Source organism: Mus musculus, chromosome 11 (genome assembly GCF_000001635.26).
Source record: "Mus musculus strain C57BL/6J chromosome 11, GRCm38.p6 C57BL/6J".
In the NCBI taxonomy this organism is placed as follows: Eukaryota; Metazoa; Chordata; class Mammalia; order Rodentia; family Muridae; genus Mus; species Mus musculus.
In genome coordinates, this window is record NC_000077.6 from 106,459,434 (window position 1) to 106,487,421 (window position 27,988).

The 27,988-nt window shown below is 42.0% G+C and overlaps 1 protein-coding gene across 1 annotated transcript in view; it reads right to left on the reverse strand.

The window, feature by feature from the left end:
• Ern1 (endoplasmic reticulum (ER) to nucleus signalling 1) overlaps positions 1 to 27,988 on the reverse strand; it is a 90,177-nt gene that overhangs the window by 61,814 nt on the left and 375 nt on the right. The window lies entirely within an intron of this gene.

Here is a 27,988-nt window from a genome sequence, read left to right on the forward strand (position 1 = left end):
GCTCTTCCGAAGGTCCTGAGTTCAAATCCCAGCAACCACATGGTGGCTCACAACCATCCATAACGAGATCTGACTCCCTCTTCTGGAGTGTCTGAGGGCAGCTACAGGTACTTACATATAATAAATAAATAAATCTTTAAAAAAAAAAGAATCCATAATAAAAAAGAATAACAACTACTCATATGCCAGGAGAGTTTTTTTTAAAGCAAACTAGAAGAACACATTTAAAGTAAAATAGGAAATCAGCCTTTATTATATAAAGTAGTGCATATGCTAAAATATCAAGATTCTTGGGCCAGAGAGATAGCTCAGCAGTTGAGAGCATTCTCTTCTTCCAGAGGACCCTAGCTCAACTCCAGCAGCTATGTTAGGCATTCATAACAGCTTCTAATCCAGTGCCAGAGGCTCTAATGTCCTCTCTTCTTGAAACCATGGACTCCCATACTATGTGGCATACACATACATACATCTATGTAAATACATTTAACAAAAAAAAGATTGAAGAACAATACACTTCAAAAAATGTCAAGATTCCAATGTAAATTTAAGTTGAAGCTATTGTTATTGAGGAAATTGATAGAGACGAACTCCAAACTTTTCTCCACAATCAAAATACGGGGCTGGAGAGATGGCTCAGCGGTTAAGAGCACCGACTGCTCTTCTGAAGGTGCTGAGTTCAAATCCCAGCAACTGCATGGTGGCTCAAGACCACCCATAATGAGATATGATGCCCTCTTCTGGTGTATGAAGACAGCTATAGTGTACTTACATATAATAATAAATAAATCTTTTTTAAAAACTGAAAAAAAAATACAATTTAAAGTCTATCTTTTTTCAATAAATTATGAAAAATTATTCAACAAATTATGAAAGTAGAAGGCCAGGTGTGGTAGTTTGTGCCTATGGGCCCAGAACTTTAGAGGAGAATACAAGAGGATTTTGATCCGCGTAGGCTACATAGCCAGGATCCTGACTGGAATAAAATAATAAGATTTTAAAAATTATTTTATTTATAGTTTAAAAAAATTATGTGTAGGAGTGTTTTGCCTACATGTATGTAAGTGTACTACATGGGGGCCTGGTATCGCAGAGGCCAGGAGAAGACATCAAATCCTGGAACTGGAGTTACAGATGGATGTGAATTTGAGTGCTGGGATCCCACCTTGAGTCTTCTACAAAAGCAGACAATACTCTTAACCACTGAGCCATTTCTCCAGTTCCCAAGATAAAAATGCTAAAACAGAATATTTTAGGAACATAGCTCAGTGGTACAGCAGTTGTGTAAAGTTCCCAGTTCAAATCCTAGTAGTAAAAAATGAGATTTTAAAAAAAATCTAAAGAGGAACTCAGCAGTTAAGACTGCCTACTGCTCTTGCAAAGAATCTGAGTTCAGGGCTCAATACCCACACTGGGCAGCTCACAGTTATCTGTAACTCCAGCTCCAGGAGAATCTATAATCTCTGCACTCCACAGGCACCTGCGTTCACATGCACAAACCCATACACATAATGTCACAACTAAAGACTGTGAAAATTATCTATATCATCCATTGCTAGTAACAGAGAGAAACATTAGTATAAGCTTTCTTTAAAAAGAGTTTATTTAGAGGCTAGAGAGATGCTTCACTGGTTAGGAGCACTGACTGCTCTTTAAGAAGACTGGGGTTCAATTCCCAGCACCCATATGGCAGCTCACAACTGTCTGTAACTCCAAGATCTTACACCTCATACAGACATACGGGCAGGCAAAACACCAGTGCAGATATACAGAAATAAGTATTTTTAAAAAGAATTTACTTAAGTAAAGTGACATTTTCATACTTGTGTATCACTGCACGTTGCTCATATCCACTTACTCACATCCCTTTTTCCTCGTTCCAACACAACACACACACACACACACACACACACACACACACACACACACACAGAGTTGCTCCTTTCATCCCTCAGATGACCCTATAAGAAAGCAGAAGTCCCTCAGATTTTAGATACATGTTTCAATTTCTAAAGAAAAAGTTCCTGATACAGAAACATCTCAGGGTACAGTGACCCTATATGTATTTTTTAGAACTCAATTTTCTAATATTTAAAAAGCTGAACAAACTGAAACATATCTCAACAACAAATGTTGCATGTGTCATTAACACAGACCTTAAGAGAAATCTATGATACAGCAAAGTGATCATATACATTCGCCAGTGAAAAAAATACAGAAACCAAACCTTGGTGGGCACTGTGGAGTCTGCGTGTCCTCTGGCTTTGCTAGGATCTTTACTCACCACAGTGTTTCCATAGGAACTGTCACAAGCAATCACATAGATGACAGTTGATAGTTTCCTAGAAAAAGCTGCTCTTTTAGGATGGGCCCCAGTCAACTGTGCCACACTTCTGTAATTGGCTTTTCTTTTTCTTTTTCACTAGGCTATCCTACAATTTATCTAGTTGTGTGTGTGTGTTTGGGGTGGGAGAGTCTTGAATTAAGCAGGTCAACAATGCTTGCATCTGAATTTTGGTGTAAGCACTCTTTTTAGAATGAATTTAACTGTCTTTTCATGTTCATGTTAAAAACAGAAGGATTGGGCAGTTACTTGTGAAAGAGAGACTGGCACTAGAATGGTCACTCTCTTTAAAAACCTTAAAGGATAGGCCCTGAGGGTTCTCTTTAGGGCAGCCTGAGGTGGCAGGACAAGCACTCCAAGCCCGGTACTCCATTCCCCATATTAGGGGGTGATGTTGGGAGCGGCTGCCAGAAGTGCTGGCCTGGAGGGCAGGAGGTGCAGCCCTTGATTTGATATGGCCCAGCCTTCTTTCTGGACGGGGAGAAAGAGCCAACTTTACTGCTGCCCAGTGTATCTGTTATCTGTACAGGGCCTCAAGTTTGAGGACAAAGAGCCAGCTTTTAATTCTACCTGAGGAACCCGGAAATAAGACTAAGAGAGAAACCACAGAAGCCTCAAGGGTGGTACCTGTCCTATCTGACGATCCAAAGGTCACTGTTTGGGAATGGTTGAAATCATTTTAGCTCCCAAGGTCCAGAGGGTAACAAGCTACAAGTGGACCTGCCTTCTCCTGTCATGAGAAAACTGCATGGCACAGAGCAAACAGCTATCACAGGAATAACCACTTTGTAAAACCAGTCTTGGAACCCACGCAGGAACCCAGTCCAGCTGGCTGAAATAGAAAATGATAAACCAGGCAGAGGTTTGCAGCTTTTAACCATATGGAAAAAACTGGATGAGAGAAAGAGACAAAAGGAAGCCTAAGGAGAAACTCTGTTCAAAGATGGAGAATGCTTGTCCTCTATAAAGCAGGAAGGGCTTCCCTTAAGCTCAAAGACACTTCTGCCCTTAAAACAAAATCTGCTGTGTGTAAATTTGCTGCAACTAGGTTTCTGTTAGTTGTACCTAACAGTGCATACCTTCCCCCGCCTACTTTTATTTTTAAAAAAGCGAGTGGTGGGTCTTTAAAGAGATGCCTGGCTGGTAAGAGCACATGCTGTTCTCAGAGGACCGAGGTTCTGGTCCCAGAACCCACACGGCAGCAGCTTACAACCTTCAGTAACTCCATTCCCAACAGATTTAGTGTTCTCTTCTGGCCTTTGTAGGCAACCAAGTATCCATACAGTATATATACATACATTCAGGCAAAATCCTCATACACATAAACAAAAATAAATAAAAACAGAGTGCTGAGGAGATGGCTCAGGGGTAAGGGTTTTTGCCACCAAGCCTCATGACCTGAGTTCAATTCCCAGTATACACAGAGTGGAAGGAGAGAGCTGTTCCTGTGAGCTGTCCTCTGACTTCCACATACGGTACTAGGAAAAAACAAAAACAAGAAAACAAAAGCAAAACTTAATTTAGACACACACACACACACACACACACACACACAGCTGGGCAGTGGTAGCCAATGCCTTTAATCCTAGCACCTGGGGGTAGTGGGGTAGGGGGGTAGGGGGACGGGGTAGAGGAAGGCTGGTCTCAGAAGCCAGCCTGAGTTTCAGGACAGCCAGAGGTAAAACAGAATCCATGTATTGAAAAAAACAAAAAACAAGGAAAAACAAAACAAACAAACCAAAAACACCTACAGAGGAAAATATTACAATATTATAGCACTATTATTTTCTGAATTTTTAATAATATGATCATGTAATTTGCAACAGGTCTTTCATAGACCAGAAAGAAAAACACAAGTCTGCAGGTGGGAAAGAAGCAACCCTCAGCAACACTAATGTAAGTGCCGAGCTCAGGGGGCACACTTTCAATTTCAGGATTGAAATCAGGCAGCTCTACCAACTTTGATTATTAGTAGTCACCAAAAGCAGCAAGGCTTAGAGAGGCAAAAGTCTCCCAGTCAGATCATGAGCATCTGAGAACAAGAGAGCTGGCACTATTTATTACTAAAGCACATTGCAGCACAGAGAATGCCCCAGATATCTCATCACAGTAGCAGAATTTAAAACACTCCACAGGGCTCAAGAGGTGGTTCAGTAGTTACGAGCATCTCTTCCAGAGGTTCTGAGTTCAATTCCCAGCAACCACATGGTGACTTGAACATCAGTACTCCTTCACTACTAGTGTGGAGACAAAAGCCACCCACCTAGTTTGAATATCTTGGAAACACAGGAAAAGCAATCGTCTGTGGTTGACTGGTGAACCGAAATAAACCCTTCGTCATACAACTAGCACACTCTTCCAAAAAATCTCAAAAAAACACAAGGTTTGGAGAGAAGAAGGATTAGTAACTGAGCTCTTGCCCAGGTACACGTCCACAGGAACATCACAGCCCTGCCAAGCTTGGCAAGTTTTGTTCTTAACTGATTCAATTTGGGTGCCCCTGGGAAGCCACTATAATTACTTAATTCTAGTTCATTCATATTCATATTCTCTCTCTCTCTGTCTCTGTCTCTCTCTCTTGCTCTCCTTCCCTCCCTCCCTCTATCCCCCCATCCCTGAGATAGAGTCTCTCTATGTAGCCTGTCAAACTCTTATAAGTATGTATTACAAATTTCCTGGTGTTTCAAAACCTCAAGCATAATTTATCCCTCCCTTTCAGATAGAGTTTTACATAGCTCAGGCTGGCTTTGGACTCTATATATAGCCAATAATAATCCTGTTCCTTCCATCTCTGGTTTATGTGGTGCTAGAATCATACTTAGGGCTTCATGTGTCCTAGGGAAAAACTATCAACTGAGCTACTCCCCCAAACCTTCAGCAATTTTCTTAAACATGAAAATACATGTCTCTAAATATAGCTGCTATAACTAACATGAATTAAATATGCTCCTAGATGCCTTTTATGATACTGATCACAGTCAAGAACTATTTGTACCTGAACACTGAAAAACGCTGCTTCATGATAATGAACTTGCTCATTACCTCTGCCTAGCCATTTCAGACTTTAGTATTTTTTTTTCTACAACAGATGAAAAACAGGAACAGACTCTTCAGCTATGCATGCTAGTTTCCAGAGGGCCTGAAAATAGAAAAAGGTCAAACTTACATCTTCTTTATGTTCTCTGGAAACTGATGTTTAAAACTAATACATATATACTCCTAGCTTGAAGATGGCTCTAGAAAGTGACCAACAAGGAAACTTGTAGTGGGTTAGAATAACAGGGACAAGTATTTTAGTCTACCATAAAACTGAACATCTACTACTTCCCAAAGACATCAGGCTCTGTCTAAACAGTCCCTCTCATAAAAGGTGACCACAAATCACTTTGGAATTTCCCAGCCTTTGAAGTAATCTATGCTTGATGCAAATATACTGTCCCACTTATAAGACTGCAGCATAAAGAGGACTGTAATTGCTGTTCCATTTATAAAGCTCCCCAACACACATTCATATCCCACCCCCTCTCTCTCTCGGAACCTACGGCCAGCCATAAACAATCAAGCTGCCTTCTGCAGTACAAGGACTCCTCAGGGCTTTATACTCTAATAGTCAGCTTGTTCCACTGGTGAAGAGCAAGCAAAGGACTTTAAAAAGTTCATCCGGGAGTCTAGAGAGATGCTCAGTGGTTAAGAGCACTCTGGCTGCTCTTCCAGAAAACATAGGTCCAATTCACAGCACCCACATGGTGGCTAAGAACATCTGTTACATCAGTTCTGACTCCCTCTTCTGACTTTTCAGAGCACCAGGCACACAAATATACATAGAGGCAAAACACCCATCACATAAAATAAAATAATTTTCTTATAAGTTTCTTTTTGTTGGGGTGAAGATATAGCCTAGTTGGTAGAGTGCTTGTCTAGCACACATGAAGCCCTGTGTTGGATCGAAAGTACCACATAAACCAGATGAATGGCTATTATTCCAATCACCTGGGAAGTAGGGGCCAAAGTTATCTTTGGTCACTGTGGAAGTTTGAGGCCAACCAAGGAACATGAGACTCTAGCCTCCAAACAAACCTGAAAAAAACAGAGCCCATTTTGGTTCACTAATGTATGCACAGTACAGGGTTACAGGTAAGACATGAAATAAGTAGGCCAGTGAGACATATCAAGTTTCCACAGTGTTTTGTTTTACTACCCAGTTTGGACATATAAACTCTTGATGGCGATTAAATCTGCATGTCTCTAAATGAAGAATGATTAATTTTAAGTGAATGAAAATGTACTAAAGAATGAGAGTTTGTAATTATTAGCTCTAACAGTAATGCTCAGAAGTAGGAAGGGTATTTTCCAAAGGGCAGGCAAGACAAGACCTTGCATGTTTACGCTGCACAGATGGTCAACGTGCGGTGGATGACAGAGCTCTAGAGGTCAATATCAAATAGGCTGTATTATTCTTCTTTCTTAGATTAAGTCTTGTTATAATAGCACAAATGGTCTTTTTTTTTTTATTGTTTTTAGGGGCTAGAGAGATGGTTCAGCAGTTAAGAGTACTGCCTGCTCTTCCAGAGAACCCAAGTTTAATTTCTAGCACCACACAGCAGCTCACAACTGTCTGTAACTCCTGTTCCAGGGGATCAGGAAATTTGGAAATTCCCAGCCTTTGAAGTAATCTATGCTTGGTGCAAACTGTACTGTGCCACTTATGAGTGCAGCATAAAGAGGACTACAATTGCTGTTCCATTTATAAAACTCCCTAACACACACACACACTCACTCTCTCTCTTTCTCTCTCTCTCCCTCTCTCTCTCTCTCTCCTCCTCCCCCTCCCCGTCCCCCTTCCCCGTCTCTCCCTCTCATAGAGGATTCAGATTAAGTTCCCAGTACCCACATGGTAGCTTACAAACACCTCCAACCTCCAGTTCCAGAGAATCCTACCTCCTCTTCTGGTCTCTTCAGGTACCAGGCATACATGTGGTACACATACATACATTTGCGTATTTACACACACATATAAAAATAAGTCCTTTCCATTAAAAAAAGAGAGAATTACAACCTGGACACACTAATTTTTTTCCTCTTTAGATGGGTTTCTCTGTGTAGCCCTGGCTGTCCTGAAACTCACTCTGTGGACCAGGCTGACCTCAAACTCAGAGATCCACCTGCCTCTGCCTCTGGAGTGCTGGGATTAAAGGTGTTTGTCACCACTGCCAGCCCAAACTCACTGATTTTCAAGAATATCAGAAACTTTTCTAGTGGACCACCACAGACTCCAGTCCTGTAGTGCTTTAAATAAATAAGTAAACAAATAAATTGGGTTGGGGAGATATCTCAGTGGTTAAGAGCACTGACTGCTCTTCCAAAGGTCCTGAGTTCAAATCCCAACAACCACCCGTAATGAGATCTGACGCCCTCTTCTGGTGTCTGAAGACAGCTGCAGTGTACTTACGTATAATAAAAAATAAATCTTAACAAATAAATTAACAAACTAAGTTAAATAAAACACTTATGGCGCATGTCAATCCAGCAAGAAGTTCCTCTCAGAGTAGTGTCCTATAACAGAGGACCTTGATAGGCATTAAAAGATATTTTAGGGGCTGGAAAAATGGCTTAGTGGTTAAGAGCACTAACTGCTCTTCCAGAGGTCCTGAGTTCAATTCCCAGCAACCACATGGTGGCTCACAACAATCTATAATAGGATCTGATGCCCTCTTCTGTTGTGTCTGAAGACAGCTACAGTGATATAAATAAAATAAATAAATCTTTTTTAAAAAAAAGATATTTTAAAGAACATTTGTATCTACAATTCTGTTTGCACAATATTACCTCTTATAAATGCAAACAAAGCCTGGATACTGAAGAGTCTAATTGTTTTATAAAAGTACTCAGCAGAGCCGAGCAGTGGTGGCGCATGCCTTTAATCCCAGCACTTGGGAGGCAGAGGCAGGTGGATTTCTGAGTTCGAGGCCAGCCTGGTCTACAGAGTGAGTTCCAGAATAGCCAGGGCTACACAGAGAAACCCTGTCTCGAAAAAAAATCACATGTATGAGACTGTGTCCAATAAAGGCCAGAAGGGCATCAAAAATTCGCAGCAGGCTAGGGAGATGGTTCAGCAAGTAAAGGCTCCTGATACTGAGCCTGATACCTGAGTTTGATCTTTAGTACCCATAGAATAAAAGAACCAATCTCTGCAAGCTGTCCTCTGACTTCCACACACATGCCCAAACATCATTCATATACACATAACTGTGATAAATAAAATACTTTTAAAAAATTCACACAAGGCAAGGAGGCACACTCACTACAACAGCATGAGACAGAAATCAATGTCTGGTAAGAGTACAAATCTATTACACAAAGCCCTCTCTATGCCAAGGAAAGCCCACCTGATCCACAGAGGACCAAGCCTCTTGTACAGCCCAAGAAAAAGGGCTAAATTCTCAAGCAGAAGGTCTGCCTTTAGGTAAAGGCTTGTTAAAACAAAATATTTATTTTAATCCAATGCTATTCTCCAATCCCATCTCATTCAAGTATCTGACCCAACAGCAGAAAAACAAAACAAAACAAAACAAAAAACCCTGCAGAATCACAACACTGGTGACGGTAAGAGACTTTTCTAGCTTCCTCGTGTCTACTTTTAATGAACTTCATTATGTCCAGTTTTAAGGATTCCAGAACAATCCTAAATCGTTCCAAATTCTGTCATGCCAAGTTTGCCTGTACTGTCAGCAATAACCCATCAACCATTCAGTTCCTTCTGGCCAGCCCATTCCTGTGCCATTTCCTGAGTTTCAGTAAAGGTAACAATGGCATTTGCTTTGGATAGGAGTCAGGTGTTTCTCTGGGGAGGCAGTAAAGAGCAAGGCCTAACTGAACAAACTGTGTGGTTTCCAATGAAGCAGCTGAGAGAGTTAAACTAGCATTTGTGGCAATTTTAGGGTGTGGTGTAATTAACCACCACCCAAGACAGTTACAACTCCTCATTTCAGGCTACCCCCTGCTTTTCCAGATAGATCTGATAGAAGGCACTTCCTAAGTCCACTTTATTCTTGAGCGCAAAGGTGGCTGCTTTCACAACAGGTGACTGTGCCCCACTAACAAGCTGTAGGGCCCAAGGCTCAGTCCAAGTTCTGTCATTTGTAGTTCTGCTTGTCTTCATGGTCCTTCTGCCACACTGGAGAATGGATCAGAAAACACAGCCTTGTTCTTAGGATGCTATCAAATCTCCAAGGTACCTGAGGAGTACTGGAGATCTAGAGAACATCACTTATTTTATAGATACAAAAACAAAAACCCAGGGTGATACAACTTAGCAGCTGAGCCTTACTGTGCAGGTGTGGCCACTGCTTTCCCACTGTCTTCAGTAAAGAGAAATGACTGCAATTTAGACCTGGTAACAATTAAGAAACTGGCCAGGTTTACTTATCCTAATGGAGAACCACCTCAATCTAGACGAATAAAGAGCTGATTAGACTACAAACATGTAGGATGCATCAACCTTACATCTATAAAACCAAACTCCTCTTGAATATGGATATTCATGTACAGTTTAACCTATTATTAGAGTGCTCATGTAGAAACCCCAAAGGGAAAATAAGTCTCCATTACACAGCAACATTTTCAGTCCTTATAATAATCTGAAGTTGTCAATTTTGATCTTTACACTTCCCTGGAGATTCCTTGGGGCAGAGGGAGTGGAAAGGGAAGAGGTCAAAGAGAAAGTAGGTAAGTGTGCTAGTTAAATTTAAATTATCTACAAACGATTGTATTTATGACATAATTGCCACCTACACTTGCCAGATGTTGCCAAGTATCATAGTAAAAGTTGAACAGCATGAAACACTCTGGCCAGACCCCAGCAGGATCCCAGGGTCTGAAATAACACTGGTAGGTTATCCACCGCTACCAACTTGTCCACAGCAGCATTTTCCTCTCTAGTTAGCTGGATCAATTTAATCATCCACACAACACAGATCAAACGGCAGAGCTGCTTATGCTCTTGAGATATATAATTTTTAAGATGAAAGGACCAAAACATCACCTTCCCAACCCTCTCATTGCACAGGGAAGAAATCAAGGCTCTCAGAGGTGAAGTGACTTGCCCAGGTCGCCACAGACAGTTAACCATAGGCAGGCTCAAAGCTCCACCTCTCAATCTGCTCTTTTGCCCACCGTCCTTGAACTATAATCTTACTACTTTAAGTAATAGTTCTCTAAGAGCCATAAGCCTACATTATTTCAGGTCTGAAACTCCCCGCTTAGAACCCCAGTGGGATGGATGAGGATCAGCATTCTGCTTTGACATAAGAGTTAGATGTCTTGAAGGAGACTATAATATAATTTATAGGTTCTCTAAAGACATGTACCATATCACATAGCACAGCAAATTAGACAAGGTAAAGTCTTTTTTGGGTCTTTTTTTTTTTTTTAAAGTGTGTGTAGGGTTTTGCCTGCATGGGAAGTCTATGCCTTGTGCCTAAGGAGGTCAGAAAATGGCATGGAAACTGTAGTAATAGATGATTATTAGCCATCATGTAGGTACTGGGAACTAAACCTGGGTCCTCTGAAAGAGCAGCCAAGTGCTCTTAACCACTAAGCCATCTCTCCAGCAGCTAGGGTGAGGTCATTTTAAAAAATGCTCTAGATGAAAATTCCTGAGATCCTACTATTCATGTAAGTTAGTGGGAGTAATACCACAAAAAGTCATAGCCTTAATCATCCTAAAAACTTCCTATAGCACACACCGATCCAATCCAGACCTTTTCCTAATTAAAAAAAAAAGTATGTTTTAGATGACATCAAAATTCATATACTTAAAGTGTACAACTCAGTAGCAGGTAAAGGCATTTGTCTGAAATCAATCCCATGAACCAACCCACAGACAGAAGGAGAGAATCCAGTCCTCTGAGTTCCGAATGCATGCATGCATAGACACGTTCACAGACACAGACTCACATGCATACACAATTAATTAAAAACACTCTTCACAAACATGAAATCTTGTTATTAACTGTAGCCACCGTGTTGTAAAGCACGCCTCTTGAATAGCCCGGCTCTGACTGTCTATAAAGGTCTCTGTTGTGAGACGAGGAGGGCGCAGTCATTGCTTACTGCTTTGATGAAGCCAGTTATGCTCTTAATGTCACTTAATGCCACTGCACATGAGGAAATGCACATTACTGACTAGCATGAGACAGCTTACTTCTACAGCAAGAATCATGTTAACAATCACAAATTGATGAGCTTCCCAAAGTAAATTATGCCTTCTGTTTCACTAGAAGGAATAAAATGCTGACACAAAAGGAGGCTATCAAACACTGACATTGCTTGTGGAGAAAGTTTTATTGCTAGCTGGCTGTGATGGCAAATGCCTGTAATTTCAGCACTTGGAAGCTAAAGGAGGGAAGACTGGCAATTCACATCCAACTTTGGAACTGCAGTGAGTATAAGCAAGCCTGGGTAGTAGGGAGCTGTGGAGATGGTTCAATGGGTAGAGCGCATGAGGGTCTAAGTTCAGCTCCTTAGCACCTATGTAAAAGCCAGGTGAAGCAGGCTACTCCTGTAACCCCAGTACTAGGGGGCAGAGACACAGGGATCCTGTGGGCTCACTGTCCAGCTAATCTAGCCAAAACAATGAGTTCCATTTCAGTGAAAGATCCTATTTCAAAAAGTATGCTGGAGAAAAAAAATAAAGGAAGACATTCAATGTTGACATCTGGCTTCCACAAATGCATGCACAGATGAGTACATATACCACATATACATGCATATCTCTCTCTCTCTCTCTCCCTCTCCCTCCCTACTTCCCTCTCCCTCCCCACATACAAATTATGCCATCAGATTCCCTAATTTCAACATGGGTTTCTCATATATTCAGACAGAGACAGGTAAGCATAAAAACTGCTTGGAAGACTATGTTAGAACAACCAAGTCTACAGACCTGTGGCCTTTACATGGAGAAATGAAAGAAAAAGCCAGAGGAACCAACTGGCATGGAGCACCACTGCCTTCTCTAACTTATCAAGGGGTAGGCAGGAAACAGAAGCAGGATGGAGTAACCACAGGAGACAGAGAGCCTCTGGGCTCAAAAAGAAGCAATAGGTTCAAAAAGTGTCTTTCCAAACAGTTAAATTAGGGGAAAATGGCTGTCCAGAGCGTGGATGGAGGAGGGGACATACTCTTCACAGGACACATTCTCCCATGCACAGGTCCAATTCTTCCAGGACTCTCTCTTCCTAATGTCATCCTCAGGCTCTGTATACTCTAGAGGTCATCCAGTCTCCTCTACTGCCAACGTCTATGGGTCCTGGGCATCTGCACTGTGAGGCAAGGACATTACTCTTCTAAGTTTTGTTGTTTTATTTTCCTCTCTTGAAAATTGAGAAATATCAACTTCTCTCTAATTGTTGAGAATATTAAGAATATTAAGAATTCCAAAGTGGCTGGGCAGTAGTGGCACATGCCTTTAATCCCAGCACTTGGGAGGCAGAGGCAGGCGGATTTCTGAGTTCTTCTGAGTTCGAGGCCAGCCTGGTCTACAGAGTGAGTTCCAGGACAGCCAGGACTACACAGAGAAACCCTGTCTCGAAAAACCAAAAAAAAAAAAAAAAAAAATCCCAGGTGGCTGAGGATGTGGCTTAGTAGGTACAATGCCTCTCTAGAATGCAGAAGCCATGGGCAGAATCAACACCACTCTCTTATAGTTTGAGAACAGCCTGGGATACATTTGAGATTTCTGTCTCAAAAATTAATTTAATTACTTAAATAGCAAAAAATAAAAAACTTCAAAGCAAGAGTTATATAAATGTAACAAAGAACATTCGATAAAGAATATTGGTAGCAGCCAAGGATATCTTCAGAAAGCAAATAAAACTCAAAAACCTGATTATCCACTCTGTCTCAAACAGTGGTTACTCCCATATCTCATGGACAGACATCAGCAGTACAATAGACGGTACTGCCAGAGAGAAGCTAGGAAGAGGAAGGGAAGGAAAAATGTGTTTGTTTTGTGGTGTTTAAGGAAAAGTTCAAGCAGTGAAAAGATTCTTGAAGAGATTCTTATCAGACACCACTCCATTTTACATCCTGGGATTGCATTTCAGCCATCTAGAAACACTTTATACAACATACCATCCTCCTCCTCCTCTTCCTCTCCCGCCCCTAAAACCCCCCACTACCTGTCAGAGTTTCGGAGCTTCTCTGTGTAGCCACTGGCTTTCCTAGAATTTTCTTGCTTTGAACTCAGAACTATCTGCTTCTGCCTCCTGAGTGCTGGGCTTAAAAGCATGCACCACCACTGCTGAGGTTTGGTCTGTTGTTAAGTATTGTAATGCTAAGGGCAGGCCCCCAAGATCAAGTTATTTCTGATGGGTAAATAAAGATACCTATAGCCTATAGCTGGACAGAATTGAGATAGGTGGTGCTTGGTGTTCCAGGCAACGGGAGTAGAGGTGGGAGGAGACCAGGAGAGAGAGAGAAGGTGAAGAGAGGAGAAAGACAATGGGTTAGGAATAAAGAAAATGTGGCCCTGAGAGCTGGTCAATTGGAGTTAAGAGCAGCCTAGATGAAACACAGTAATAACTCAGGGTTATCAATAGGAAAGTAGATTTTAATAGGATAGAGGATAGATATCTGCCCAGCTCTTGTGCTGATTAAAGCTTATTGTAAAAAATAAATGTTGTGGGGCTGGAGAGATGGCTCAGCGGTTAAGAGCACTGACTGCTCTTCCAAAGGTCCTGAGTTCAAATCCCAGCAACCACATGGTGACTCACAACCATCCGTAATGAGATCTGATGCCCTCTTCTGGAGTGTCTGAGGACAGCTACAGTGTACTTACATATAATAAATAAATAAAATTAAAAAAAAATAAATGTTGTGTGTGTGTGTCCTTTATCTGGTAAATAAATGGTTGAAGATGGGGTAGAAACCAGATTGGAATTAAAATTTTTTACAATACTACCACACCTGATCATACCATTTTCTGATAATGCTGGACAATTAAAAAGACATAGTACAATATAGAGCCTGATCATTGTGCTATGGTTATTAAAAGGCCAGATTCTGAGCCGGGCGTGGTGATGCATGCCTTTAATCCCAGCACTCGGGAGGCAGAGGCAGGCGGATTTCTGAGTTTGAGGCCAGCCTGGTCTACAGAGTGAGTCAGGACAGCCAGGGCTACACAGAGAAACCCTGTCTCAAAAAACAAAACAAAACAAAAGGCCAGATTCTGGAGCCAGACTACCAGTGAGAAACCCCTGCTTTGGCTTTGTCACCTATAAAATGGGTGTAAATAATAAATAATAAAACTCTGAAGCACTTAAGAGAAATTATACACACACATATATTTTTTTCACAACACACAAAGGCAATTTATAAAAAATCTAATAATAACAAAACACAATAATTACCATTACAAAAGAGGGTTAGGGTTAGGGTAGGAGTTTATTATCCATTAAAAAGTCAGAGCAGGCGGGACGGTGGTGGCGCACACCTTTAATCCCAGCACTTGGGAGGCAGAGGCAGGTGGATTTCTGGGTTTGAGGCCAGCCTGGTCTACAGAGTGAGTTCCAGGACAGCCAGGGCTACACAGAGAAACCCTGTCTCAAAAAAAAAAAAAAAAAAAGTCACAGCAGTTGGGGCTGGAGAGATGCCTCAGTGGTTGAAAGCACCGACTGCTTTTCCAGAGGACCTGGGTTAAATTCCCAGCACCCACATGGCAGCTCACAATTGTAACTCCAAAATCCGACACTCTTACACAGACATACATGCAGGCAAACAGCAATGCACGATAGATAGATAGATAGATAGATAGATAGATAGATGGATGGATGGATAGATGGATGTCGGAGCAGTCAGTTTTACAAACAGAAAACAACAAGGTGCTTTGTTAAGCACTATGAAAGAGACAGGAGGCACAGAAGTGTAACAGAAGACAGATTGTTTTTCGATGGGGTGAGTTGGGTTTGAGGATGAAGATTTCATGTCAAAGGTTTTCTTGAGTTAATATCCACAGAGAGGAAAGGAAGAGCTACCTAGGAAGTGGACAAAACCTGTGCAGAGGCCATGAGACTGAAAATAATCTGTATTTAAGGACCTCTAGGACCAGTGTGGCTGGAGAGAAAGGCAGACAGGAAATGTGAACAGATAGGGCTGGAAGGTTGGGGGGAAAGCTTGCACTTACAGAGTGGGCCACAAAGGCCAGAATCAATGAGACCTGTCTAGTTGGTTATTTATCTACCTATGCCCCACAGGAGCAACAGGACCATTTGCTGATGTGACACTGGGAAACCCCACTCTTGAAGAATGAAGCACTCCACACACCAACCGTGATGATCTGTGAGCACATAGTGGGAGTCCTCCTTCATATTTTAATTTACACTATTACTATATTAATGTTGCTTAGCTGATTGTAGACTATAAGGACAACACAGTAAAACTTCAGGGGAAAGCTTAAATAAAGGGGCCTTGTAGTAGACCCCAACTCAAGGTCTGCTTTCTAAGACCCCATGTCTAAGAGTCTTCTCTGGTCAGTCACCTCACTGTGATCAGAATGATTGTTAACCCTGCCCCTTTCTTCTGAATCACCCCATGTGTCTCTATGGTACTTGCACCCATTCTAGGATGGCTTTTACCACAAGAGAGAGAAATCTAGACCCCCACAGACTAAGATAAGTCACTGAATCATCGCCTCCATTACTCAAGGAGATTGGCAAGGACTTAGAGGATTTACCAATCTCTTCCAGGCACTCCCTGCCTCCCTCCCTCAGCTTCCTGTTGGCTCACTCTTCAGTTTCTCTTACTTGCTAGTTCACTTATTTCAACTCCACTCTCAGACTGGTCTCTTAGCTTTATCCTATACATGTACAGAAAGAGGCTTGTTATGAAGAACTCCCAAAGCTTACAGAGCTCCTGTCTTCAAGGAGTTGACCACCTAACAGAGGAATCACGTAAAACAATGAAAAAGCATGCTCCACCACAGTGCCTCCAATCTTCAAAGCCTTTCTACCTTCCTGGGCCAAGTTCTCACACTCCTGTGCCGAACTCAAATGTGTTCATTTGACTTCAACCAAAACTTGTGACTAATCCTCTCAAAATCTTAGTTCAAAAAACCCAGAGCTGCTGGGCACGGTGGTGCTCATCTTTTAACCCCAGCATTCATAAGGCAAAGATAGGCAGATCTCTGAGTTCTGGACAGCTCAGTCTATGTAGGCCAGTCAAGGCTATGTACTGAGACTGGTCTTATAAACTAAACTAAAACAAAACAGCAAGGTTTGGGGAGAGCCCCATGGACCTGGCCTATGCTTTGTTTGTTTGTTTGTTTGTTTGGGGGGGGAGAGGACTGAATGAAGAAGGTGCTGTGGGACGCACTGATGTGTCCTAGCCTGGGCTATGAGTAGGGCATTCCACTTCTATTGGGGAAGAAGAGTGGGCTAGATGGAGCCTTTTAGCTCCACTGTGTAAGTAACCCATAATTTAACAGAACTTTGCCTCCCTCAAGCTTTGCTGAATGTTCTTCTAGCCTCAGCCCATTAAACCACATCCAAAATCCACATAGAGGCTGTAGAAGTCTTGACGCCTTTAAACACAGTCGTTTGAATCCGTGCCTCACCCTGGCATCTCCTTTTATCTCGAAATATTGCAACACTGGATATTAGTAATTATCTGATTCACTTTAAGGTACAGTAGGGAAAGAAAAACCAAAGGAAAAATTTAAAGGTAAAATAAATTAACAAAATTAAAATTAAAAGAAAATTCTGTAGGGACCAGAGACTGGTTTCTAGCTATGTGCACAGGGTATATAGACTCTGGAAGCATCCAGCATCTAAACCTAAAGGGAGAGAACCTTTTTCTCTCCAACCACAGGTCAGATAAGAGACTGAACTTTACCAGCACTAAGAACTCTATACAGATTTCCAAACACTCAGCCCTCAGAGCAGGAATAGGGTTAGTCTTAGAGAAACCGTGGGTTGACTGTTAGTTACGCAGAAAAACTATAGATGAATGTCTTAACCATACAGTGTAAGGAAATTGTTTTCTTCTATGCAAAACTAGGCCATGAAGGGCTGGAGAGATGGCTCAGCGGTTAAGAGCACTGGCTGCTCTTCCAGAGGTCCTGAGTTCAATTCCCAGCAACCACATGGTGGCTCACAACCATCTGTCATGGGATCTGATGTACTCTTCTGGTGTTACTCATATACATATAATAAATAAATCTATCTTTAAAAAAAAAACCTAGACCATGACAACTAGAAAACGAGCCCTCGCAGAATTATGGTGAAAGACTGCTGAACTGCCCAGAGAAAACAGAAAGTACTTGGGAGGTGAGAGAAAGTTTTACAACTTTCTTATACTATTTTAACTTCTTTGGTGATAGTTCAAATACTTTTATATTGGGAAAAATTTTAATTTTGGTTAATGTGAAACACACACACACACAATGCACATTTGGAAAAAGAGTCATCACAAAAATCAAATAACTACTGGGGAATTTCCCTGATTTTAAACTTTTCTTGTTACCACTAAAAATCAACAACTTGATCAGCACTTGGATTTGCTCAGGGTTTTCAAACACATCTGAAGCTTGTTGCCACCACTCCTCCAGAGGAAGAGAAGCAAACTGGAGTCCAGACCTGCATGTGGACCCTGACAATAAGTGATGTGATGCTTATCAAAGTGCTAGGCTAGGAGCAGTGCTCAGGAAAGGTCCCCTGAAAGCTGGGCATGGTGGTGCACGCCTTTAATCCCAGCACTTGGGAGGCAGAGGCAGGCGGATTTCTGAGTTCGAGGCCAGCCTGGTCTACAGAGTGAGTTCTAGGACAGCCAGAACTACACAGAGAAACCCTGTCTTGAAAAACCCAAAAAAAAAAAAAAAAAAAAAAAAAAAAAAGGTCTGAAGCTATGTAGCCCAGGCTTTCTTGAGCCTCCCATGTTCTGGGATTACAGGCATGTGTCATCATGACTGGTTTGGTAACCACTATTCTATTATCTGTTTCTATGAGATCAATTTCTTTAGCTTCTACATGTGAATAAGAACAAATGGTATCTGTCTTTTTATGTCTGGCTTATTTTACTTAACATTATGTCTTCCAGATCTACTCACGGTATCACAGGTGACAAGATTTTGTTGTTCTTCATGACTAGATAACATTCTATCAGATATACACACCACTTTCTTTATCTGCTCACCCACAGATGAACAACTAGGTTGACTCCCTACTGTGGCTGCTGTGAGTAGTAGCACACTAGACACAGGACACAAGTGTGCCATGGTATAGTGGCTTCTAGGAAAACACATGTTGCACTCTTGTACTTTAAAGGTCCAACTTACTTCCTCCATGAATGCCTGTCACCCACTTCCCTTAGGTACTTCACTCCTGCTATCAAGTTCCTGCTTTCATCCTATGAAACAAGGATACTTTACTTGTCAGGGTTTGTCAAGGGAACTCTGTTGTTTTGATTCCCAAGTCTCTCAATAAACAAAGCAAAAACAACTGTTCGATACCTTCAAGTAAGCATCTCCTAAACGTCTTATATTTCAGTTATTTAAGTGTATTTGAGGCTGGAGAGATGGCTCAGAGGTTAAGAGCACTGGCTGCTCTTCCAGAGGTCCTGAGTTCAATTCCCAGCATCCACATGGTGGCTCACAACTAGCCGTAATGGGATCAAATGTTCTCTTCTGGTGTATCTGAAGAGAGCAACAGTGTACTCATATAAATACAATAAATAAATAAATAAATAAATCTTAAAAAAAAAAAAAGGAAGACATAGGGATTACCCACAAGCCTCTACCTGGCAATATATTAGTGACCTGGGGTTGAAGACTATTTCTTTAAAGATGCCAGGCTGTGTATCCAGAGATTTTGACCTCCTTCATTTCGGATAGTAACTGGGCACAGGGCTTTAAAAGCTTCCCAGATGAGTAATCTGAGTTCAGGCTAGAAAGCTTCGCTGCAAGTAACACACACTTGGGGCAGCTGTGGCCTTCTATGCAGATGTTTCTCTCTCTTCTTCAAGGCCCCTCAGGAGTCAAGGGCTATTAGTTTTAAGAGATATGATTTACCTTAGTTAAAGAGCTCCTCTGGCTGGGCCAGAGGTCAATGACAAGATCAGGATCTGGGGATCTGACAGCACCTTGTGTTCAGAAGTGTAGGAAGAAACCCAGTTTCTATGACAAACACTCCTGAGACTTAGACAAACAACTGTCCCCACATCTGAGGTGGGGGAGGGGAGATAATCCACCAGAACAAGATGGTTTTGAATTATAATTATAAATTAGTCCACAATCTAATGAAATCATGTTTAATACATGAAGACAACCCTGCATCAAGGATCATGTTTTAGTAGTGAAACTCACGCTGAGTGAGGAATGAAATGGACTGCACTGATCACCCCCATTAACCCCATGGGTGCCGACAGGAAGAGCTCAAGAAAATGTTCTGAAAGGCCCTCTAGTTGAATAAAAGTGTACATTATCACTGAAATCCTTTTAAAGATTATAGAATAGAGACAACCAAAGTGACATCTTTCCCCATCTCAACCCTAAATCCACAAGCCATTTGCTTTATGTTAAAATAGCAGCCCCTTGCTCTGGGCAGTGTTGGCAGCACTGGGGATGCACATCTCTGAATTATGGGCCAGCCTGGTCTACACAGGGAGTTCTAGGAAAGTCAGGGCTACACAGAGAAACCCTGTCTCCAAAATAAAATAAAATAAAATAAAATAGTTCCTTGCTTTCTGGACCCTTAACAAAGTTCAAGGGGAAATTCAATCTTTATTTGCTGAGTGCCTATACTACAGTGCGTATGGCTAACACAGCATGCAAAACTCCATAGAGGAGGCAAGAAATAAAAAATATAAAAGCAAGGCAGGGTTGTTTCTCAGGCTTTAGCATAAATCAGCAAGAAGTCACACACACACAAGCCCAGGGCACCTTCCTGTTTCCTCACCCCCGTTATACTCTCCTTGGTTCACCTAGACTAATCTGAGTCCCTCCTCTGTGGTCCCAGGGTCACTGCCATGGTCAGGTCCTTCCTGTCATCACAGGCCCACTTTGGTGACAAAACTGCTTGGGAGGTGGGGTTTCCTGGTGAAGACTTTGGCAGGGTTGTTAATGAGAACTTTGTCCAGGACTTCTACGACGTGAGTTTTCAGTTTTGATATTTCAGACACATTACTAGGCAAAAAGTTACTGAAAAACATGCACCTGCTTGGTTATTATTAGACCTTAAAGAAATGAGCTTAAACTGCAAATCTGGCCTAGTGGTTTCTTGATCTTCACCCTCTGAAGCTGGGTCAGCCCACTAAAGATGGCCTGTCTCCTGACGGAGCGTCCCAGATGAAGTGAGGCAGCATGTGTAGCTCATGCTGAAGCTCCACACTACAGCACAGGGTAGGCGGCCACAGCTCATGTGGGAGGAATAGACACATTTAGTAAGTAAGCACTTCCAGCTTACCAGCAAGCCTACCCGAGGGTCCTTCAAACCCAGAGCCTCATGGCAACCTCCTAGTCTCCTCCTCAGACTTAACATAAGCCCCAGGACCAAAGAACTGCAAAGGGCTGGGGTAGTGGACAGCTCTCTGTAGAGAAGCAAGAAGATCAGGTTCAAAGGTTCACATATAACCCAGGACAGATGACCAGACTTCCCTGACCCTGGCTTTCTAACCTCTATCCAGAGGGCAAGGGTTCCGACTGTCACTGAGGGACCGGCACTGCACTCTTGATGAACTGGGTCAGATGGCTAAGACTGAATGGACCTGTCTTCTACACTGACCCCAGAAACCCCAAGAGTGTACACATTGATTCATATATGTTACTGCAGCTTGAAACATTTCTAACATTTTTTGGAAACAAGGATCCTTTCAACGACTATACTTCTGAATCCCCTAAGCAGGAGGAAGTCCTGATGATCTGAGGGTGGGTCAGATTGCAACACTTTAATAAACAAGTAAAAATCTAACCCAAGTGTTTGCAATAAACTGCGAACAAAGTAGTAGCAGTTGTGGTCAAACTGCAATATGACTCATGTAGAAGTTGTATTTGGTGACGGCTAGAAAGAACTGGGAGCTGTTTTAAGTTATATAAGGATAATTGGTTTAAGAGTAGATATATGTATTTTTAAAAAGATTCCTTCTTGGTTTAGGGTTATTAAAACTGTTTTGGCAGGACATCTTATCCCAGTTAGGGGGGCAGAGACAAGAGATCACACAAGTTTGATTAGGCCAGCCTAGTCTATACTTTGAGTCCCAGGCCAGCCAGCACTACATAGGGAAATCATGTCTCCAAAACAAAACAAAAATTTTAAAGTTATTTTGGTGCATAAAGTTATTATGGTAGCACACACCTTTAATCCCACCCCACCCCCAAGAGTAAGATGTAGGAGAATCTCTGAGTTCAGGGCCAGCCTGGTCTACTTAATGATTTCCAGGACAGCCAAGGCTATACAGAGAGACCCTGCCCCCCCCCCAAAAAAAGTTATGTTATTTTTAAAGTTACTTAATAGTAGATAAGTAAACTACATGATTAGAAAGTTATAATTGTTATAATCAAAATGTTAAGGGGGGGAGACAGATTTGGGGTTTTCTTTAGGAGGGGAGACAGATTTGGGGTTTTTTTTGGGGGGGGGGGAAGGTTGGTTTTTCAAGACAGGGACAGGGTTTCTTTGTGTAGCTCTGGCTGTCCTGGAACTCACTTTGTAGACCAGGTTGGCCTCGAACACAGAAATCCGCCTGCCTCTGCCTCCCAAGTGCTTGGATTAAAGGCGTGCGCCACCACTGCCCACGGGAAGACAGATTTGTATAACTGTAAATTGACCCTGAAGAAGCAATTATTTTGAAAGTGACACTTATTTCTTTTGAAGAACAGGTTCAGGTATGTTTGTAGAGGGGGAAAAAAAACTACCAAAGTAATAAGTTTGCTGTCAACTGGTACTTTCATCTTCCTAAGAAAAACAGCTGCAAGGACAAACCAGGAAAAAGAACAGAAGCCTCTAAAAGGACAATTAATACGTTAGCTCTTGATTTATGAACACTCTTCAGGCGAAACTTTAAATGGTTTCAAAACCCAGCAAAGGATCTTATCTGCAGGAGACAGGCTGCAATCAGAACCTAAGTCACAGGATTACCCTGAGGTATTTCAGAGCGCTCACAGGGCTGCATCTGCTAGAAAGCTGATCTGAAACCACTACAGAGCAAAGGAAGCTGTGAAGGAGCTATTTAAAAAGCCAGAATAAAGCATCTTCTCACCAACGCTTAGTTACACAGGGGTCAGAGACTCAACCAAGATTATTTTCATCCTGAAAACATAAACCAAACATCTTCATCCATCTTATAAATCCATGCTTCTAAAAGAAAACAGCTTACTACAAAGTGGTTGTCATAAAACCAATTAAAGTTGATTTTATGCTTTTATAAAAAAAAAAATCCAACAGTTGCAGAGATGGCTCAGTGATTAAGAGCACTGGCTGCTCTTTCAGAAGACCTGGGTTTGATTCCCAGCACCCATGTGGTAGCTCACAACTGTCTGTAACTCTAGTTCCAGGAGGGACTGATATGGCTTCTGTAGGCACCAGGCATGTAGGTGGTACATACACATACATGCAGATAAAATGCCTGTACACATAAAATGAAAATAATAAAATTAACAGTAGCTGGGCATGGTGGCACACGCCTTTGATCCCAGCAGGCAGAGGCAGGCAGATTTCTGAGTTCGAGGCCAGTCTGGTCTACAGAGTGAGTTTCAGGACTGCCAGAGCTACACAGAGAAACCCTGTCTTGAATTAATTAATTAATTTACTGATAAAAAAACTATCTGTTTCAGTCTAGGGAAGAAAAACATTATCTATGTAAATTTGTGCACAGAAAAAAAATGTCTGAAAAAATATCAAGATATTAGAAGATTAAGGTCAGGGAAAAGCATTTCAAAACCACCATGAATTACCACTCATGCGCACTAGAGAACTCTAAGAACAGAACAGGCAGTGGTGCACATTGTAATTGTCCTTTTGGAGGTTCCTGTTCTTCTCAACACATTGCAGGTGAGAATGTAAACTATCGAGGAGGCTGATTTTAGAGGAGTCTGGCTCACATGAGCCAGCAACTCTACACCAAGAAAATGGAGAACATGCATCCATTCAGAAAGCAGCACCTAAGTGGTCTTAGTAACATCCACAGCAGTCCCAAAGCAGAAAGAGTCCACGAGACCATCAGCTGCTAACATGTGGTGTCGCACAAACAGAAAGATTGTCTGCAACTAATGTTGTGTTCTGTGTGAGCCTTGAAATGACTTATCAACGACGTCAGTGGTGAGATGCAAGTATTGCACAATTCCATCCATGGGAAAGGTGCAAAGCGGGCAAATCTGAGATAGAAAGTGGGCTAGCATTTCGAGAGGACAAGAGGTGGAGGTGGGAAAGAAAGGGAGCAACAGCTACTGAGCTTAGGATTTCTTTTAGTGACAATGAAAACGGTGCAAACTTCCTCGTGGAGATGGTTGTCCAATTCTATCAATACACTATCAAAAACTATGGATGAACCCTTCTAGTGGATGAACCAGAGTCACACTAAGCTATTGGAAATGTTACTGGAGGTTTGCTCAGTTTGCAGTGATTATACAGGGGCTTTAGTTTCATCTCTGCTTTAGCTAGCCTTTCTAAGTTTTCTTCAATAAAAATGATTATTTTGGTTGGTTTGTTTGTGTTATTTGATTTGGTTTGGTTTGGTTTGGGTTTGAGACAGGGTTTCTTTATGTAGCCCTGGCTGCCCTGGAACTTGCTCTGTAGACCAGGCTGGCCTTAAATTCATAGGGATCTTTCTGCCTCTGCCTCTCAAGTGCTGAGATTAAAAGTGTGTGACACCTCTGCCCGAATCTGGATTTTTAAAAATTTGCCATGTTATCACACAAAAAGGAGCATGTGCCGAGAGAGAGAGAGAGAGAGAGAGAGAGAGAGAATGAATGAATGAGAATAAATATCCCTGAATAAAAGGCAATACACCCTTCCTTATAAAACTGGGAAATGGAAACAACCCCATGACTCCAGCCAGGCAACTGCTAGGCAAACCACGGCTCAGTGTTCTTCCAGCCCAATCAGGATCCCATTACCCAACCTGTGGAAAGACACAAAAGCTCAACCGCTTTTTACCTGAATGAAGGTTAAACTTTTAAAAACAAATGCAAGTTACAACCTTATGATAATTTGTCTTAACTTCTACTTTTCCCAACAGGGTAGGGTGGCTCATCCACCCTTTGTAGTGCATAGCTCTACAATATGTCACTCTGAGGCAGGCAAGTCTGAAACCAGACATGGAATATGATAAAGCTGAAGCCACAGCGCAGTCTGTGGCATCCGGGAGACACAGCCAACCAACACCCTTATTATTCACGGGGTATGATTCACCAGCCCTACTTTTTAAGTCAGCATCACACTCTAATCATCTTGCGAGGTGATAGCCCCCAAATTATTTGAAAATAATATGAACTGAATCCATTAAAATGACATTAGGTATTTCTCCTCTGTATCTTTCCTATGGAGGAAATATTTGATCACTATAAACACACAAAATATTTAAAAGACTTTAGCCCCAAAGGCAAGGGAAAAATCCAATAATAATTAAATAGTCATCTAATGACTCTGTAATGTGAAAATGGTGTGGAAAAGCCTAAAGCAAGCACATAACTCCCTGCCCTCAGCCTCGGAAGGAAGAACTACGCTCCCAGTGTGAGGGGACCTTGGCTCACTGGATGGATGGCTAGTCATGATCAAGCTCTATCTTTGAACTTTGAAAAAAAAAAAAAAAGATTTATTTACTTTTTATTCCATATATAAATGTTTGCCAACATGTATGTATTTGTGTACCACATGAATGCCTGGTGTCTGCAGAGGTTAGAACAGGGTGATGGATCTCATCAAATTGGAATTACAGACTGCAGTTAGCCTCCATGTGGGTGCTGGGAATCCAACCTAGGTCCTCTGTAAGGGCTGCAAATGCTTTTTTTTTTTTTTTTTTGGTATAGCCCTGGCTGTCCTAGAACTCACTCTGTAGACCAGGCTGGCCTTGAACTCAGATATCCGCCTGCTTCTGCCTCCCGAGTGCTGGGATTACAGGTGTGCGCTACCACTGCCCAGGTGTAAATGCTCTTTCTTAAGAGCGAATCTCACATACAATTCTGAAACACTATGCTGCTGAAGAAAGCTGAGTGGGCTGCTGAACTGCTGAACCTCACATATGTGCTCAACTACGGCTTAATTTTACCAGCAACCATCCTGATAACATCAGCAATGAAACATCTTAATCATAGCCACAGAACAAATAACTCCATGTCTCTTACTAGGATAATTCATTCAGATGATAGCTATCAAGGAAAAGGATAAACAAGGGCATTTCTGGTTGAGATTTCTCTCTCTGAGGCACAGTGTGTTTCTTACATCTACAGTCCTTGGTTCTCAGGGACTTTTCCTTAACCCACATCAAACCAAATACCGACTAAATAAACTTGATATATCTTCGCTGAGCTTTTTTTTTTTTTAAACAAACGCATTTGGTCTCACATGCTGCCAATCTTGAAGTGGTGCCCATGTAAAATTAACCCACATTAGGTATAAGATAAGGGTCTGGGAAGAAAGGGAAAACTCTAGAATGTAACTAACTTATTAAGCACATTCTGGATTGACAAAAGCAGCCTCCAGTGCTTACTAATAAGGATGTTACTGCATTTTGGGTCTTGTAGCCTCGAATGTCAACTAATACTGAGTCAGTGTCAGGCTCAATTAAAAAACACACTCCCTGAAAATCAGAGCATTGCCTCCAGTGCACAAGCTACTCCATCGGTCAAAACAAAATAACCATAAAAGCACAACACTTACAATGAAGGAGTAAAAGGCACTTTGGCAGGGAGAGGAAGAGAATACACACACACCAGCTCGTATGTGCAAGTACCTTCCCTCCCACGCACTAGCTGCCCCCATTTCACAGATCAGGAAACTGAGTCCCTAAAAAAAAAAAATAACTTGCCTGAGGATACAGCTAGCAAGTTCTCAGTTAGACTGGGCTATCTGATGTAACAGCTGCTGTGCTTTGCCCAGCGTCATTGCTGTCTACTCTAAGTATGAATTCTGCTCTGACTTCCACTTCAGGTCTTAAAAATCCTATCTTACTATGTTTGGAGTTAAAGAAATCTTTTATTAGAAGAAAATTCTGAAAAGTAAAAGCCAACCTTTCGACTAAAAAAGTTACAGTAAAACAACCTTTGCTAAGGGCCTGGAATCTTTTATGTGAACTCTGACAAGTCTGCGTTTCTAAGCAGGACTTGAAAATACATGAACTAAAACTAAAGCTAAATCGTTGCTGGCTCCTTCTCCTATGCTGCTGAGTGACAAAAACACTAGAATCCAGCAAAAGCAGAAGAAATGCAAAGCTGTTCAGAAGGAAACCGGGTCCACCTCGGCTGGGAAACTATGAAACGTTCGAGCTCCATGGGAAACATCCAGTCATTCTGTTTATACTCGTTATCTGTGAGCAGATACCAGGCAGCAATCAATCAACCCAAGGTGAAGCGCCCAAGTTCAAAACCTGGTCCTAGTTGTGAAAAGTACATCTTTTCTTTTTAATTAGGAGAAGAAGAAGAAAACAAAACAAAAACAAAAAAACAAAAAACACCTAGGGTCTACCATGAAGAAAACGCATATAAATTTCCGTTTGGAAAAAAACAAACCAACTTGAATTTGAAAAAGTAGACCTTCTTTAATACTTCAGTAGTCTCTAAATTCTAATTTGTTATTCTGAGAGCACAGACAATTATTTACCTACAAGGCATAAGAGTTCAAAGAGTTGGCCGCGGCTGGCCCGCGGGTCTCCACACATGTCAGTCTTCCACCAGGACACCTGGTACATGATATGCCATATTAAAGGGAACACGGTACCTTCAAAGAGGTCATTAAATAGAACCAGCACAAGTGTACCATGCCCACATCCTGAAAAGTGCATTTTAAAAAAATTTTAAAGCCCCCAGTTCTTCCAACCAGAAGATGAAAATAGCCATGTCCGCCTACAAAATGTCCTCTTTAGCCAAAGTGTTCAAATCCTGAGTGGATAAAGAGTTAAATAAATATAAACCGATATTCTTCTCAAAAAAAAAAAAAAAAAAAGCGAAGACGTTTCTGACGGCCCCGCACGTGAGACAGCTTTAAGTTTTGCAGTACAACTCTGGCCCACACACCGGGTCTTTAAAAGGATCCAATGCCCACAGCTTAACTTGTTTAATGACACCTTCACTGTCTAGCAAAATTACTAGTAGGAAGCCCCCTGCCTCCGAATACAAAGAAACCTTCGGGTCAGGTAGGCAGAAACCAGCGGCGGCTGGCTAAAAACGCCGTGCCCATTCCCGGCTTCAAACGCTTTCCAAAGTCTCATTTAAAAACAAAACAAAACAAAAAACTTTCGAGTAAAGACTCAAAACTCCAGTCCACCACCCGCTTCCCCCGGCTTCGGGTGTCCATCCGCGGCCACGGCGGCAGTGCGGGCGCCCACCTGTGGAGACCGCGGGGCAGGTGGGCAGCGCGCCCAGGGCCCGGCCTTTGGGAGACAGCTCCGAGTCGCGCGCGTCCCGGGCCGTGGAGCCGCTCGCGGTCTGCCTCGGCCGCGCTGGCCCCGGAG